General features: G+C 44.1%; 1 protein-coding gene and 1 long non-coding RNA gene across 8 annotated transcripts in view; one reads left to right on the forward strand and one right to left on the reverse strand.

Annotated features, from left to right (window-relative positions):
- The window catches only part of LOC145359182 (uncharacterized), a 57,860-nt gene extending 49,648 nt beyond the window's left edge, over positions 1–8,212 (reverse strand). For both annotated transcript variants that reach the window (XR_013889553.1, XR_013889554.1), the window contains exon 1: positions 8,077–8,212. This is a non-coding gene — a long non-coding RNA (uncharacterized LOC145359182). The remainder of the gene's footprint in view (positions 1–8,076) is intronic.
- LOC145359180 (signal transducer and activator of transcription 5B-like) overlaps positions 1–14,096 on the forward strand; it is a 196,280-nt gene that overhangs the window by 65,745 nt on the left and 116,439 nt on the right. For 4 of the 6 annotated variants that reach the window (XM_080213619.1, XM_080213621.1, XM_080213624.1 and 1 more), the window contains exon 1: positions 8,472–8,651. The exons of the other annotated variants lie outside the window; for them this stretch is intronic. The gene's annotated coding sequence lies outside the window, so the exon portion shown is untranslated. Of the gene's footprint in view, positions 1–8,471; positions 8,652–14,096 lie in introns of those variants that run through there. 6 annotated transcript variants of the gene reach the window in all.

The raw sequence follows: 14,096 nt of genomic DNA on the forward strand, positions 1-14,096 counted from the left end.
CCTGAAGAGGGTCATCAATAAGACCAGGATCCAGGATGCGCATTCCAGATCCAGTCTTCTTTTTTGAGTTACCACCTATGGGACTCCACTCCGGATTTTCTGTTGGGGTTCACTTCCTTTGCCACCTTCTTTCCTGAGACCGTGGGGCTATTTACCCAGAGCTGTGTGTCTGGTCCATGGGCACCCGGATAGAACCACAGGCCAGTAGACCTGTATGCCATGTGTCTGCGGGCCAGGCCTCCTCGGAGTCCACTGTCACTTAGCCTGGTTCCTTGAGTTACCCAATGTCAGCACAGGGAGGCACTCCATAGGGCTTGCTGATGAACAGGAGAGACTTACACACTTGGCAGCCTTTCTGCCATGGTTATACTGTGAGCCAGTGGTGAGACCTGAAAACAAGAGATGGAAAGCAGACTGGCCACTATACACCCACTATACTAGCACACTTAATGCATTACATCAACCGGAGATGCACAAACAATTTTAACTGCTTTCAATTGGGAAGAACATTTTCATAGAGTCATAGGGCCCTGTTTTTCCATTCTGATTCTCAATGCTGGGCAGACTTGAAACTGGGAGTATTTCAGATCCAACTTTTAGACCCATTCTCAGGCACCCCTATACGCACCCTGCCTGAAAAAATATCAGCGATTCTGAATCGAGCTGCACAAGCAGCTTAACACACCCAAAATCCTGCAGCTCTGATCAGCATCTCCAACTGCGCATGCGCAGAGAAAAGAAGATAGAATGCTGCTCCCCCTGCCCCTCAGCTCCCACAGACACTGCCCCACCTCCACAACATTACTGACCCCTATATTCTCTCACCCTCTCTGCTACCCAGACTGATCAAGGGGCCCCTCCCCCCATCCCCCGCACTGATCTCAGGCAGAGTGGCAGCGGAGCCCCCCCCCCCCCCCCCATTCTCCACCTCCACCCTGCTGATCTCAAGCAGACAGCCGTTGGATGCTCAGTACTTACCTCCTCACTAACTAGAGCGGCCGAATTGGACTTTTGTGGAACATATCTGTTTCGCACCGATTCTGGATGGGCGAATGTGGTAGTAAAGGGGGAAGTACTGGTAAGGTTGGACGTGCAGCACATTAAGTCAATTTAAATGCACGCAAATGCGCAGTCCCAATCACAACCATCTTTGGCCTTGGTAATGGGGGAACTGGTGCGGAGCTGGATGCAGATTGCACTACTTGCCACACATCTGTCTTTACCAAGTTTTCCCGCCCGAAAGCGGGCGCAACTTTATGGTGAAATCAGGCCCACAGAATCCCTACAATGTAGAAGGAGACCACTTGACCCATCAAGCCAATTTTTCAATATGGTGCTGGAAGCGAGGCGACTTCTTGCAAACTGTGTCCAGCATATCTTCTAATTCTTTTACTCTCGTTTTATGCTTTTAAAACTTCATTCCACCTCTTTTGACTGGACCTATCTTGCATTAAGTTGATCTTTCTCAACACCCTAGCTTTGACTGTAGCACTACATTCTGCACTCTCTTGTTTCCTTCTCTATGAATGGTAAGCTTTGTTTGTATAGCGCACAAGAAACAATACTTTTCACCGTATTCACATGTGACAATAATAAATCAAATCAAAGTCTGCACCGTCAACAATCCCAGCCAGGCCCAAAACCATAATCCCATGTAATTACCCTGCTAATCCCCTGACAATAAAGGGCAATTTAGCACGGCCAGCCCACCTACCCTGCACATCTTTGAAGTGTGGGAGGAAACTGGAGCAGCCAGAGGAAACCCGCACAGACATGGGGAGAACATGCAAACTTCACACAGTCACCCAAGGCTGGAATTGAACCTGGGTCCCTGGCACTGTGAGGCAGCAGTGCTAACCACTGTGCCACCGTGTTGCCTTTTTCCTGCACCTTATTCAATGGAGTTTATTGGATTTTGTCTTCATTACCCGATCCATACGTAAGACATTTGCTCAAGGCAGAAAACTGTCTCAATCAGCAAATCACAACAGAATGAAATATTCATTTAAAAAATATGCTGCAATGAGGAACAAATTCTGCAAATTGGTATCATTGAAGACTGCAAAATGAATCAGGAGTTACAGGCAATGGTTGTTGTTTACTAGGGGTAGGAAGTGGTAATAATGGGGTGGGAGGGGATGGGTATAGGAGTAACTACAGGCCAATATTGGTGTTATTTTTCTGGTTACCCTCCTCTACCCACACTCCCGCACCCCTTCCAGGTTGTAAAAATATAGATTAGACAACAAATACAATCATTATGTTCTCTGTCGCTGCTGACATAGAGAGGTCACCTTGGTCCTATTTGAAATATCTAACCAAACTGTATCAGTTTTCAAACACAACTGATGTTCTTTCAAACAGAAATAAAGAAATGTCTGAACAGGGAAGAAATAACTGACCTTGCTGAGAACAGGTAGGCTTTGAGATCACTGTCTCTTCACTAAGTTAGAAGGTTGATCATACTCCATTCCAGGAATTGAGTCTATGATCTACTTTCATACTTCAAAACTTTAAGCTGGAATGGGAAAATTATGCAGGAGCACAGCACATCAGTGCAAAAGGTAAGGCTGAAAACTTTGCAACGATCTTCAGCCACAAGTGCTGAGTGGATGACTCAACTTGACCTCCTCTGGACATCCCCAGCATCACAGATGTCAGTATTCAGCCAGTTTGATTCACTCCATGGGATATCAATTTATGGGGCGACACGGTGGCACAATGGTTAGCACCACTGCCTCACAGCTCCAGGGACCTGGGTTATCATTCCCAGTTTGGTTCATTGTCTGTGTGGAGTTTGCACATTCTCCCCATGTCTGCGTAGGTTTCCTCCCATAGTCCAAAGATGTATGGGTTAGGTTGATTGGCCATGCTAAATTGTCACTTAGTGTCCCAGGATGTGTAGGTTAAAGGGATTAGATGGGTAAAATGTGTGGGATTGTGGGGATAGGGCTTTGGGTTGGATTTTCGTTGGTGCAGGCTTGATGGGCTGAATGGCCTCCTTCTGCACTGTAGGGTTTCTATGTTTCTATGTTACACTTCTGAACAAAGAACAAAGACCAGTACAGCACAGGAAACAGGCCCTTCGGCCCTCCAATTCTGTTCCACTCATTGGTCCAACTAGACCATTCGTTTGTATCCCTCCATTCCCAGTCTGCTCATGTGACTATCTAGGTACGTTTTAAATGATCCCAGCGTGTCCGCCTCCACCACCCTACTTGGCAGTGCATTTCAGGCCCCCACCACCCTCTGTGTAAAAAATGTCCCTCTGAGTTAAACCTCGCCCCTCTCACCTTGAGTCTGTGACCCCTCGTGATCGTCACCTCCGACCTGGGAAAAAGCTTCCCACTGTTCACCCTATCTATAGCCTTCATAATTTTGTACATCTCTATTAGGTCTCCCCTTGTTTTCCGTCTTTCCAGGGAGAACAACCCCAGTTTACCCAATCTCTCCTCATAGCTAAAAATGCATGGCCAATCGCCAGAAGGCACTGGATAATGCACAGGCTGACAATTTTTCAGCAATAATAGTGGAGACTTATGCTCTGGAATTTGCCACCCTGCTAGCCAAGCTGTTCTAGTACAGCTACAACATTGGCATCTACCTGGCAATGTGGAAAATCACCCAGACAGGCCCGAGTACTGCTTTGTTGGATGAGGCATTAAACCAAGATTTTGTATATCTTTTCAGGACCTAAAAGATTCGTTCTTATTGTTTCAAAGCCGAACATGGGACTTTTCCCAATGGCCTGTATACTATTCTTCCCTCAACCAGTGCCACCAATAACAAAGAACTCATTAGCCAAATCTTCCATTCTTCAATGTGTCATACCCTGGAATATGGACTGGAGAACCTGCTAGATCTCATAGGTGTTTGATGCAGGAGTAAGCCATTTGGCCCTTCGAGCCTGATCCACCACTCAACAAGATGATGTAATCTTAACTCCATTTTGCAAACATCGCCCATAATCCTTGACATCCTTGTCTATCAAAAATCTGTCTAGCTCTGCCTTGGATAAATTCAATGAGGCAACCTCCACTGCTTCCTGGAAAAGATAATTCCACATACTAAGGATCCTTTTGAGAGAAAAAAAAACCTTCCCATTTCTGTCCTAAATGGTAAACGTCTTACTGCTAAACTGTGATGCCTGGTTCTAGTCTTCCCCACAAGTGGAAACATTGATCTAGAATCTATCCTGTCAAGTCCTCTCGATCTTATGTGCTTCAATAAGATCACCTTTCATTCTTCTAAACTCCAACGAGTAAAGGCCCAACCTTTTTGACCTCACTTCATTAGGTCATTCCCCCCCGCCATGACTGCATTGGAAATGCCCAGGATGTTTAAGCTTCTTTTGGGAAATTATGCTGCATCTGCAACCCTCCAAATCAAACTCCCCAACCCCATAATCCTTCCTTGACTAACCCACCACATCGCTTGAGCCTCCCACTGCCTGACTACACCCCACCCCACACTGGACTATCCAACCCACACCCCTTGACTCCTCCCAACTACTCCCCCAATCTTTGACTCTCGACTGACTACCATCAACTCCACCATGAACCTTCCCATGAACCCCAACCCATGAATATCCCAAAACCCAATTACTCCGTTCCCCAACATCCCGAACTAACATGGTAGCACAGTGTTTAGCACTGCTGCTTCACAGCTCCAGAGGACCTGGGTTCGATTCCCGGCTTGGGTCACTGTCTGTGTGGAGTTTGCACATTCTCCTTGCGTCTGCGTGGGTTTCCTCCGGGTGCTCTGGTTTCTTCCCACAGTCCAAAGATGTGTGGGTTAGGTTGATTGGCCATGCTAAAATTGCCCCTTAGTGTCCTCAGATGTGTAGATTAGTGGGTAAAATACGTAGGGATGTGGGGGTAGGGCCTGGGTGAGATTGTGGTCGGTGCAGACTCGATGGGCCGAATGTAGAGTTTCTATGATTTTTCGATCTCCCAACACCCCTAACCCACCCGACTACTTCCCTGATTACCCTCCCACTCTATGGCCAACCCCTCTGACTAAGACCCTCCACCTTCGACTACCCCATCAGGCCCATTCTCCCCAAACTACCTCCCCAACCAACCCTGGTGACTACCCCTAAACTGATTATTCTGACCAAACCCCAGCCTGACCCATCACATCACTCACTCACCTTATGTGCTTGATAAAAGCAAAATACTGCAGATGCTGGAATCTGAAACAAAAACAGAAAATGGTGGAAATTCTCAACAGGTCTGGCAGCATCGTGGAGAGAGAATAGAGCCAACGTTACAAGTCTGGATGACCTCATCCAGACTCAGAACATTTGCTCTATCCTCTTTCCACAGATGATGTCAGACCTGTTGAGAATGTCAACCATTTTCTGTTTTTGAATCCAATGTGCTTACCTTCTCTCCTAGCTTGTCGAAGTGATTGGGCTATTTAAGCCTACAATAGCTAGTGCTGTAAAAAGGGATCATTGTTTCACTTTCCCCTGAAGATGCTGCACTGCACTGAAGGACTCTGTTGCATCTTTCTCAGAGGGCCCCGGTCAGAGGCCTGAGAGAGAAACATGCATCTTCAGACTAAGGTGAGTAAAAAAGGAATGGAGTAGCAATCCGACAGTGATTGCCATTCCACAGAAGATTCAGCCCATTATGAACAGTGTGCTGCAAATGGGACTTTGCCGTGAACAAAAATGCTGCTGTTCTTGCCTACAGATACGGTGACTGGAGTTGGATATATTTCTAACAAAAAAAGGGATAAGGGGAGTGTGGGGAGGTGGATTTGAGACCAGGGAGAGATCAGCCATGATCTGATTGAATTGCGGAGCAGCCTCAAAGGGCTTCTGCTCCTAATTCCTCTGTTCCTATGACAACAGTTCAAAAGTAATTCATTTACCTGTGAGGTGCTTTGGGACATCTTGAGGATGTGAAAACATTTATAACAGTGTTGACTTATTACAACACATTTAGCCAGTAGGTCGTCAAATGAACTTAATCAGTGCTTTTTATGACAGTGGTTAAAGAGAATATTTGCAATTTAGCAGAAATAACCTTTGCTGGGGAACAATAGATGCTGTGTTCATTGGGAAAGTTCCAGAGTCTGCTTGCAGAAAGTAATTACTTTGCTCATTCTTTAATCCCTGGGGAAAGAATAAAATATGTGTTTAAATAATGTGAGCAATTTAAGGTGTAATGTTGTTGGGGGGGGGGGGGGGCGGGGGACAGTGCTGTTGCTGAAAAAAGTGATTCATTAAACCTAGTTCTGAGTGAAAAGGCCATATGTTCGACTTTTGGCACAGAGATTTGAGCACAGAAACCCAGGCTGACAGTCAAGTGTAGTAATGAGGAAGTGCTATTTTGTTGGAGTTGCTTTCTTTTGGAGGGGATCTCAAATAGATGCACTATCTGATGTCCCAGATCGACATAATAGACCTCTAAGCACTATTTCAAAAAAGAACAGAGAAGTTATGACTTACTGTCCAGGCCAATATTAATCCCACAATCAGCATTACTAAAAACAGCATGTCAATTCGTTAATATGGTCTCTGCTCGCAAATTTGCTGCCGTGTTTCTGGCATTACGACAGCGACTACATTACTTCATTGGTTGGGAAATCCTGAAGTCATGAAAGGCATTATGCCAATTAAAGTAATTCTGTTATATTTCAATGTAACACGTGGCACAGTGATTAACACTGCTGCCTCACAGCGCCAGGGACCCGGGTTCAATTCCCGGCTTGGGTCACCGCCTGTGTGGAGCCTGCATGTTCTCGTTGTGTTTACATGTGCACTTCCTCTGGGTGTTCTGGTTTCCTCCCACAATCCAAAAGATGTGCTGATTAGATGCATTGGCCATGATAAATTCTCCCTCGGTGTACCCAAACGGGTGCCGGAGCATGACGACTAGGGGATTTTCACAGTAACTACATAGAAATTATTATAGGATTATTGAAACTCTACAGTGCAGAAGGAGGCCATTCATCCCATCAAGCTTGCACTGACAACAATTTCACCCAGGTCCTGTCCCCATAATCCTATGTATTTACCCTGCTAGTCCCCCTGACACGAAGGGTCAATTTAGCATGGCCAATCTACCTAACCAGCACATCTTTGGAGTGTGGGAAGAAACTGGAGCACCCTGAAGAAACCCACGCAGACACGGCGGTATTAATGTAAGCCTGCATGTGAAATCAATAAATAAACTTTAACATGGCGTTAGAGCAGTGGTGGACAACCTGCTGCCTGGGAGCCAGATGTGGTCCATCTGGGTTCAGAGTGTGGCCCACAAGACAGTTGCCCACATGCAGAGCTGTCACATTCCGCTGATTTCTGGCAGCACAGTTTTTTCTTACCAGCATGACTCAAGTGACACATACATAAAGAAAACAATACAAAAATAGATTAAAAGGCAAGTTGTGAGAGGAATACAGTTTACAAAGAGATATTGCTAGGTTAAGTAAGTGGGCAAAAAGTTGGCAAATGGAGCATAGTGTTAGAAAATCTGAAGTTGTTCATTTTGGAAGGGAAAAGATGTTTTTCCCTCAGAGGAGAGTCTAGGACCAGAGGGCATAGGAACTGAATAAAGGGGCACCAATTTAAGATTGAGGTGAGGAGGAACTTCTTCGCTAAGAGGGTTGTGAGTCTTTGGAACTCCTTTCCATAGACAGCACTTTCCACTGCCTTGGCAAAGCAGCCAGTAATTAAGGATCTCACATACTCTCTTCCACCTTCTTCCTTCGGAAAAATGTTACAAAAATCTGAGCTCATGTATCAACTGACTTAAGAACAGCTTCTTCCCTGCTGCTGTCAGACTTTTGAGTGGACTTACTTTACATTAAGCTGATCTTCTTCTACACCTTAGCTATGACTGTAAAATACATTATATACTCTTGTTTCCTTCTCTGTGAACAGTGTGCTTCTGTGTAGCACGCAAGAAACAACTTTTCACTGTATGTTAATACATGTGACAATAATAAATCAAATCAAAACCAGAGTGCCCCAAATTATATTTTTCCTCTTTTCTCTCTCTGTAATTATCTTGCAATTGTGTCTTTGCCTATATATGTCATGTTTGTGAACTAACCTCCACTTACCTGACAAAGAAGCAGCACTTCAAAAGCTTGTCATTCCAGATAAATCTGTTGGACTTTATCCTGGTGTTATGACACATCTTACTACCTCTTTCTCCCACAGAGTTGCCCACTCCGCATCACAAGTGCCACAAGTGTTTTTTTCCCCTTTGTCTTCAAAGGCTGCGATTTGGGGATGCTCCCTAAATCGCGGGCGTTCGCCAGTGAGCTTGCGTCAGTGGAGGGAGCGTGGATCAATCAGGGAGCGTGGATCAATCAGGGAACGGGTGGCAGTAGAGGTAGCGTGCGCGATTCAGGGAGTGTGCATCAATCAGGGAGCGTGTGTTAACAGGCGCGTTGGAAAGCGGAGAGGCGGAAGTGGGAGGGAGGCGGCTGGTGTGCGTCAGCGCGAGCGGGGCCAAGGGCTCGAGCGAACAGTCGAGCGAGAGAGACACAGAAATAATAAAGCACTGAACTGAGGGGGGGAAAGAAGGTTAATGTGGAGAGGAAGGAAAATAACCAAACAACAACAACAACAAACTAATAACCGAGAGGAACGGCAGCGACAGTTTAAATAGAGATAAACAAACAGCGAGCAGGTAAGAGGCACCGGGCCTGTCTACAGCCAGGAGTGGACTGGCAGCGCGCTGTGTCTGGGCCGGCCTTCCCTAAACCAGTCTCCTGGCTGCTGCTTCCCTCCCTCTGTTTAAAAAGTCCACCTTTCTTGAGGGAGGGAATAAACCACTCGGTTTACAATCATTAAAACAAGATTAAAAATTGCGGGGAGGGGGAGCCCGAACCCGTTATTTTGCACGTTGGCCGCACGCTTGTGGGTTTCACTTTTAAACTGAGTGTGTGTTAAGTCTATTTTTTTCTGAGTTAAAATTGGCTTTGGCGACCAATAGTGGAACTTTTATTTCCTTCTCCTCCTCTCCTGTCAACCCAAGTGTTAGATTGAACTGTGTTTGTCCACTCTCTCCATTAACGCTGCCTTTCCTTTTTTTTGGGGGGGGGGCAGATTTAACTGACTATTTTAAAATAAAGTTTTGACTCTGTCTACATTCCCTCCCCTCCCAACAGAGTTGTTATTTTTCAGTCATTAGTTTATCAGGCTTACATGCCTGTTGCTGTTCGGTGATGTTTTGTTGTAAGGCAGCTCACTTGAACGTTTTTCAGTCCCAATACGGAGGGGAGGGGGAGGAGAGAACTGGAAGTAAAGATGGTGTTTTAATTGAAACAAATGAAAAGGGGCACTTGTGTGTTGGGTAGGGGGTAGGGGGTAAAAGCTGGAGTTTTAGGAGGGGTGTGTGGGAGGAACACCAATCCCGTTTTTTTGCCCCTTGAGCCTGAATGCCCAGAGGGCAGGTAGAGTTGTATGGATAGGCCAAAGGGGAAGGGCTGTCAGTGTGCTGAGGAAGGATTTTTTAGGCAGACACATTGTACTTCCTGTCATACAGAAACTCTGACAGACTTGCTTCAGATTTACTTTCTCTGTGATCACAAGTGGAGTGGAAAGAACATATACAACCTCAATGATGCCTCTAAATTGCAGCGTAGTTATGTACTGTGCTCTCTCGTTCATAGCTGTTAGAACCATAGAATCCCTATGGTGCAGAAGGACGCCATTTGGCCCATTGAGTCTGCACCAACTCTGTGACAGAGTAGTCAACCAGGCCCACCCCTTTGCCCTATCCCTGTAACCCCATACACTTACCATGGTTAATCCATCTGACCTACACATCTTGGGAAACTAAGGTGCAATGTAGAATGACCAATCCACTTGACCCACACATTTTTGGACTTTGGGAGGAAACTAGACAAAACCCACACAGACATGGGGAGAACATGCACACTCCACTCGGACCCGAGGCCAGAATTGTACCCGGATCCCTGGCGCTATGAGGCAGCAATGCCGATTATAGTGATGTGTTTTAATTAACAATATCTTGCTTTCATTCTGTTTGGAGGGCTACCTGCAGAAAATAGACATGATTTTATTTGAGTTTTATTGGAAGTTAAAGGTGAAGGAAAATGTTTTTGATTGAATGTTTGCTTTGTTGAAAATCAGTTATTTTATAAAAGTTGCCTTTTTTCATTTGGGGATCTTTTTTGTGTTGATGGAAGTTAATTTTATGTAATTAGTATGTACAATGATGTTCCCGGAGAATCTCAGAGTCTATTTCACTGGATACGGCTTCTAATACGTACTTAATACTTTGTAACTGGGGATTGGGTGCTGTTCTGTTATATTGCAAAACAAGGAATGGCCTGAGTGGAAGATAGGGAACATTGAGAGCTGAAATGTAGTGACACTAATTAGGTGACAGGTGATTGGCAAATTTTAAAGTTTATTTTCCCTGTGAAGTGGGGCAGTATTGGAAAGTAAGTGCAGTATTCAATTTATAGCTTAATCAGCTAAACTACATGAATGAAGACTTGAAATAAAATTAGACTGGTCTAAGATATAACAGAGCGGATTGTGTGTCTGGACTACAGAATGTGAAAGGCTATCCTGAGCAATCACTTCTGCAGGAGACATCTCCATAATTCTTCTTTCCGGCTCAGCATCATTATACTGGATTGAGTTGGAGGGACTCCGCTACACAGGGAGGGGTTAGAATCTTTGGACAGTTTTATCCAGAGTACATTGAAACCCCAGAGGAAAACACTGATTCGAGGATCTGGGTAGAGGAATTTAGGAGAAGTTGAGAAGGATGCCCCACAGATACTAGTCCTGTTCAGGGGTGATGCACTTGCTGCTTATGAGGAGAAAGAGTGCAGCTGCAATGCAGACTAAGGCAGCATGGCTCAGAAGGCAGTGTGGTGGTAGGGAATCATGGTGATTTGGAGGTTGGTGAAAGCAGCATTAGGTGGTAGTATTAGCAGACTTTAGGGAGATAGCATCTTCAGCCAAGAAGGAGAATCCCAGAAAGTGTGTAGCCTACCCAATGCTAGGGTAAGGGATATCAGGTGGCTGGTGAGGAACTTGTAAAATTAGGGAGGGGGATGGAGGGGGAATGGGCAGTGTGGTTAAATCCAGATTTCATAGACTATGTTGGAACAACATGGGAAGGAATAGTGAGGTGGTCTGCTGAAAGTATTTTATGAATTAAACTCTAACTTAAAAAGCACAAATGTGAGAGTGATAATCTCTGGATTATTGTCTGAACCACGTGTAAATTTGCATAAGAGCAGACAGATCAGGAGAATTAACATGTAGTTGAGGGGTTGGTGTTGAAAGTGGGGTTCCTTTTCATAGGACACTGGTCCCAGTTCTAGGACATTAAGGAACTGTACCAATGAAACAGCTCCATTTGAATCAGGAAGGGATCTATATCCTAGCAGGAAGAGTAAACAGAAAGGGCAAAGGCTTTAAACTAGAGATCTACAAAAATGTAGACAGCCTAAATATAAACCAAATAGGAAAAAATACAGTATGGAAAATCAATGGCAAAGGAATAAATAGAATGGAAATCTGAAAGTATAGTTTGACATAAAGTGAGAGGGTATCTTTTAAAAATGAAATAAATGTTTGTACCGCAGTGTACACAGTGTCTGTAATAAAACAGGGGAGCCGGAGTTAATCATGCATTGGGAGGAACCAGAGCCAATAGCAATTACTGAATCATAGCTGCTGAAAAATCAGAACTGCAAGTTAATCATTCCAGTGTGTAATTTGTTTAGAAGAGATAGCAAGTGGGAAAAGCCAAGGCAAAATAGCTATGGATATGCAATCGTAGTAGAAGAAAGGAGTGCAGGCACTGACAAGACATAAAGAAATCCATATGGATAAAAATAAAAGATGATAACGGAGCAATCACTGATGGCTGTGGTCTATAGAATATCTAATAGTACAGAGGTGGAGCAAGAAATGTGCTTCCAAATGAGGGAATTGAGTGCAAAACATAAAATGATAATCGTGGTGTTTTTGTTTGTTCTGAAATAAATTGGTCAGAAAAGGTACGGAAAAGGAATGAAGTTCCTGTATGGAGTATGGACTCATTTCTGAGCCAAACAAGGGAAGATTGGACTGGAGGATCTAGTAATAGGGAATGAACCAGAGTAGATAAGGGAAATAAAAATAAGGGAACATCCAAGCAATAGTAACCATAACAGAATCCATAGAATCCCTGCAGGAGGAGGCCATTCTGCCCATTGAGTCTGCACTGACTCTTTGAAAGAGCATCCCACCCAGGCTCATCCCTCACCCTATCCCTGTAATCCTGCACATATGTCATGACAAATTCACCTAACTTGCACATCATTGGACACTAAACGACAATTTAGCATGGCTAATCTACCTAACCTGCACATTGTTGGTTTGTGGGAGGAAACCCATGCAGACATGGGAGAACATGCAAACTTCACACAGTCACCTAAGGCTGGAATCCAACCCTCCTGACACTGTGGTGCAGCAGTGCTTACCGTTGTACCATTTTGCTGCTAACATAAGTATGACAAAAGCCAAATTAATAGCTGTTTTGAGAGCCTTAGAATGGAACTTGCAGAAAATAAAAACAGTAGCAATGTAGAGCAAAAACAGGGAATGTTTAAAATGGTGTTTAACAGTGCAGGAAAATATATTCTGCTTAAGAATGAACAAGCTATATGCTAAGGGAACTCGAAAGACAAGAAAATAATTGAGGATTTGTAAAGAAGCATACAGTAAGTCCATAGAAAGTAGAGAATTGCATGGTAATCGACAATGAGGAGGTTAAGAAAGAAGTTGAAAGATTAGAAAGGCAAAGAGGAACTATGAAATTAAACCATCAAGGAACACAAAACAAAGTAGTAAAATATTTCACTGTGCATCCATAGAAAGTGGGGCTTGAGATAGGAATGGAGGGGTAGACAGGATAATAATACCTAGATAATGATAGCCAACAGAAAATCGAATAATTATTTCACTTAGATATTTATTTGCCAGCTAGAAAAGATAGGCGTGACATCCAATGATGAGAGGACTAATGAGATAGGTGTATTTAAAATAAAAAGGGGAAATATTGAATAAACTAATCAAACACGGAGGATAAAGCCTAGGTCCAGATGTATTGCAGACACATTTTGCAAAAGAATTGGGGAAGAGATAGTAGAGGCATAATGTAATTAATGATTTGTTAGAAAAAAGTGTGGTGTCAGAAAACTAGCAGACGCCCAACTTAATTCTTACATTTAAGGAGAACAGAACCCGTCAACTTATCTTTGGTGGTAGGATAATGTTGTAATTCCCACTAATGGAGAGAAATGAAGCCCCTAGAAAAGGAACCTTTAATAATGAACAGTCAGCATGGATTTCAACAGATAAATATTTGCTTTTGTAAATTTTGTATTTTTATCAATTAATAGTCAATAATTAAGATACGATTGTTTATCGTGCATTTCCAGTTAAACTAGACAAGTTGGTTGTAATTATGTGCCCTATGCCTATAATTTTATTCAGCCGTTTATACTAGCATCTTTTTTATTCTTTCTTGGAATGTGAACATCGTTGGCAAAGCTAGCATTTTTTTGCTCATCCCTAATTTCCCTTAAGAATGTGGTGGCAAACCACTGCCATGAACCTTTGGCGTCTATCTCGTGTGCTGTTGGAAAGGGGGTTCCAGGATTTTCACCTTGAGACAATGAAGGAGCAGTAATGTGGTTCCAAGGATGCTGTGTGGCTTGGAGGGGAATGTGGAGGTGATGGTGGTGTTACCATGCATCTGCTGTGCTTGTCCTTTGAAGTGGTCGAGATCGCAGGTTTGAAAGGTGCCATTGATGGAGCTTTGGTGAGTTTCTCCAGTGCATCTTGTAGATGTTGTCACTGTACGTCGGTGCTGGAGGGAGTGAATGTTTAAGGTGCTGGATGGGATGCCAATCAAGCGGGCTGCTTTGTTCCGGATGGTGCTGAGCTGCTCAAGTGTTGTTGAAGTCACATTCATCCAGGCTAATGGAGAGTATTCCACCATACTCCTGACTTGTACCTTGCAAATGGTGGGTAGGCTTTGGGGAATCATGAGGTGAGTTAGTTGCCGCAGAACTACAGCTTCTAACCTGCTCTTATA

The sequence above is a fragment of the Carcharhinus amblyrhynchos genome, chromosome 27, assembly GCF_965287045.1.
Source record: "Carcharhinus amblyrhynchos chromosome 27, sCarAmb.v2.hapA, whole genome shotgun sequence".
Classification (NCBI taxonomy): domain Eukaryota; kingdom Metazoa; phylum Chordata; class Chondrichthyes; order Carcharhiniformes; family Carcharhinidae; genus Carcharhinus; species Carcharhinus amblyrhynchos.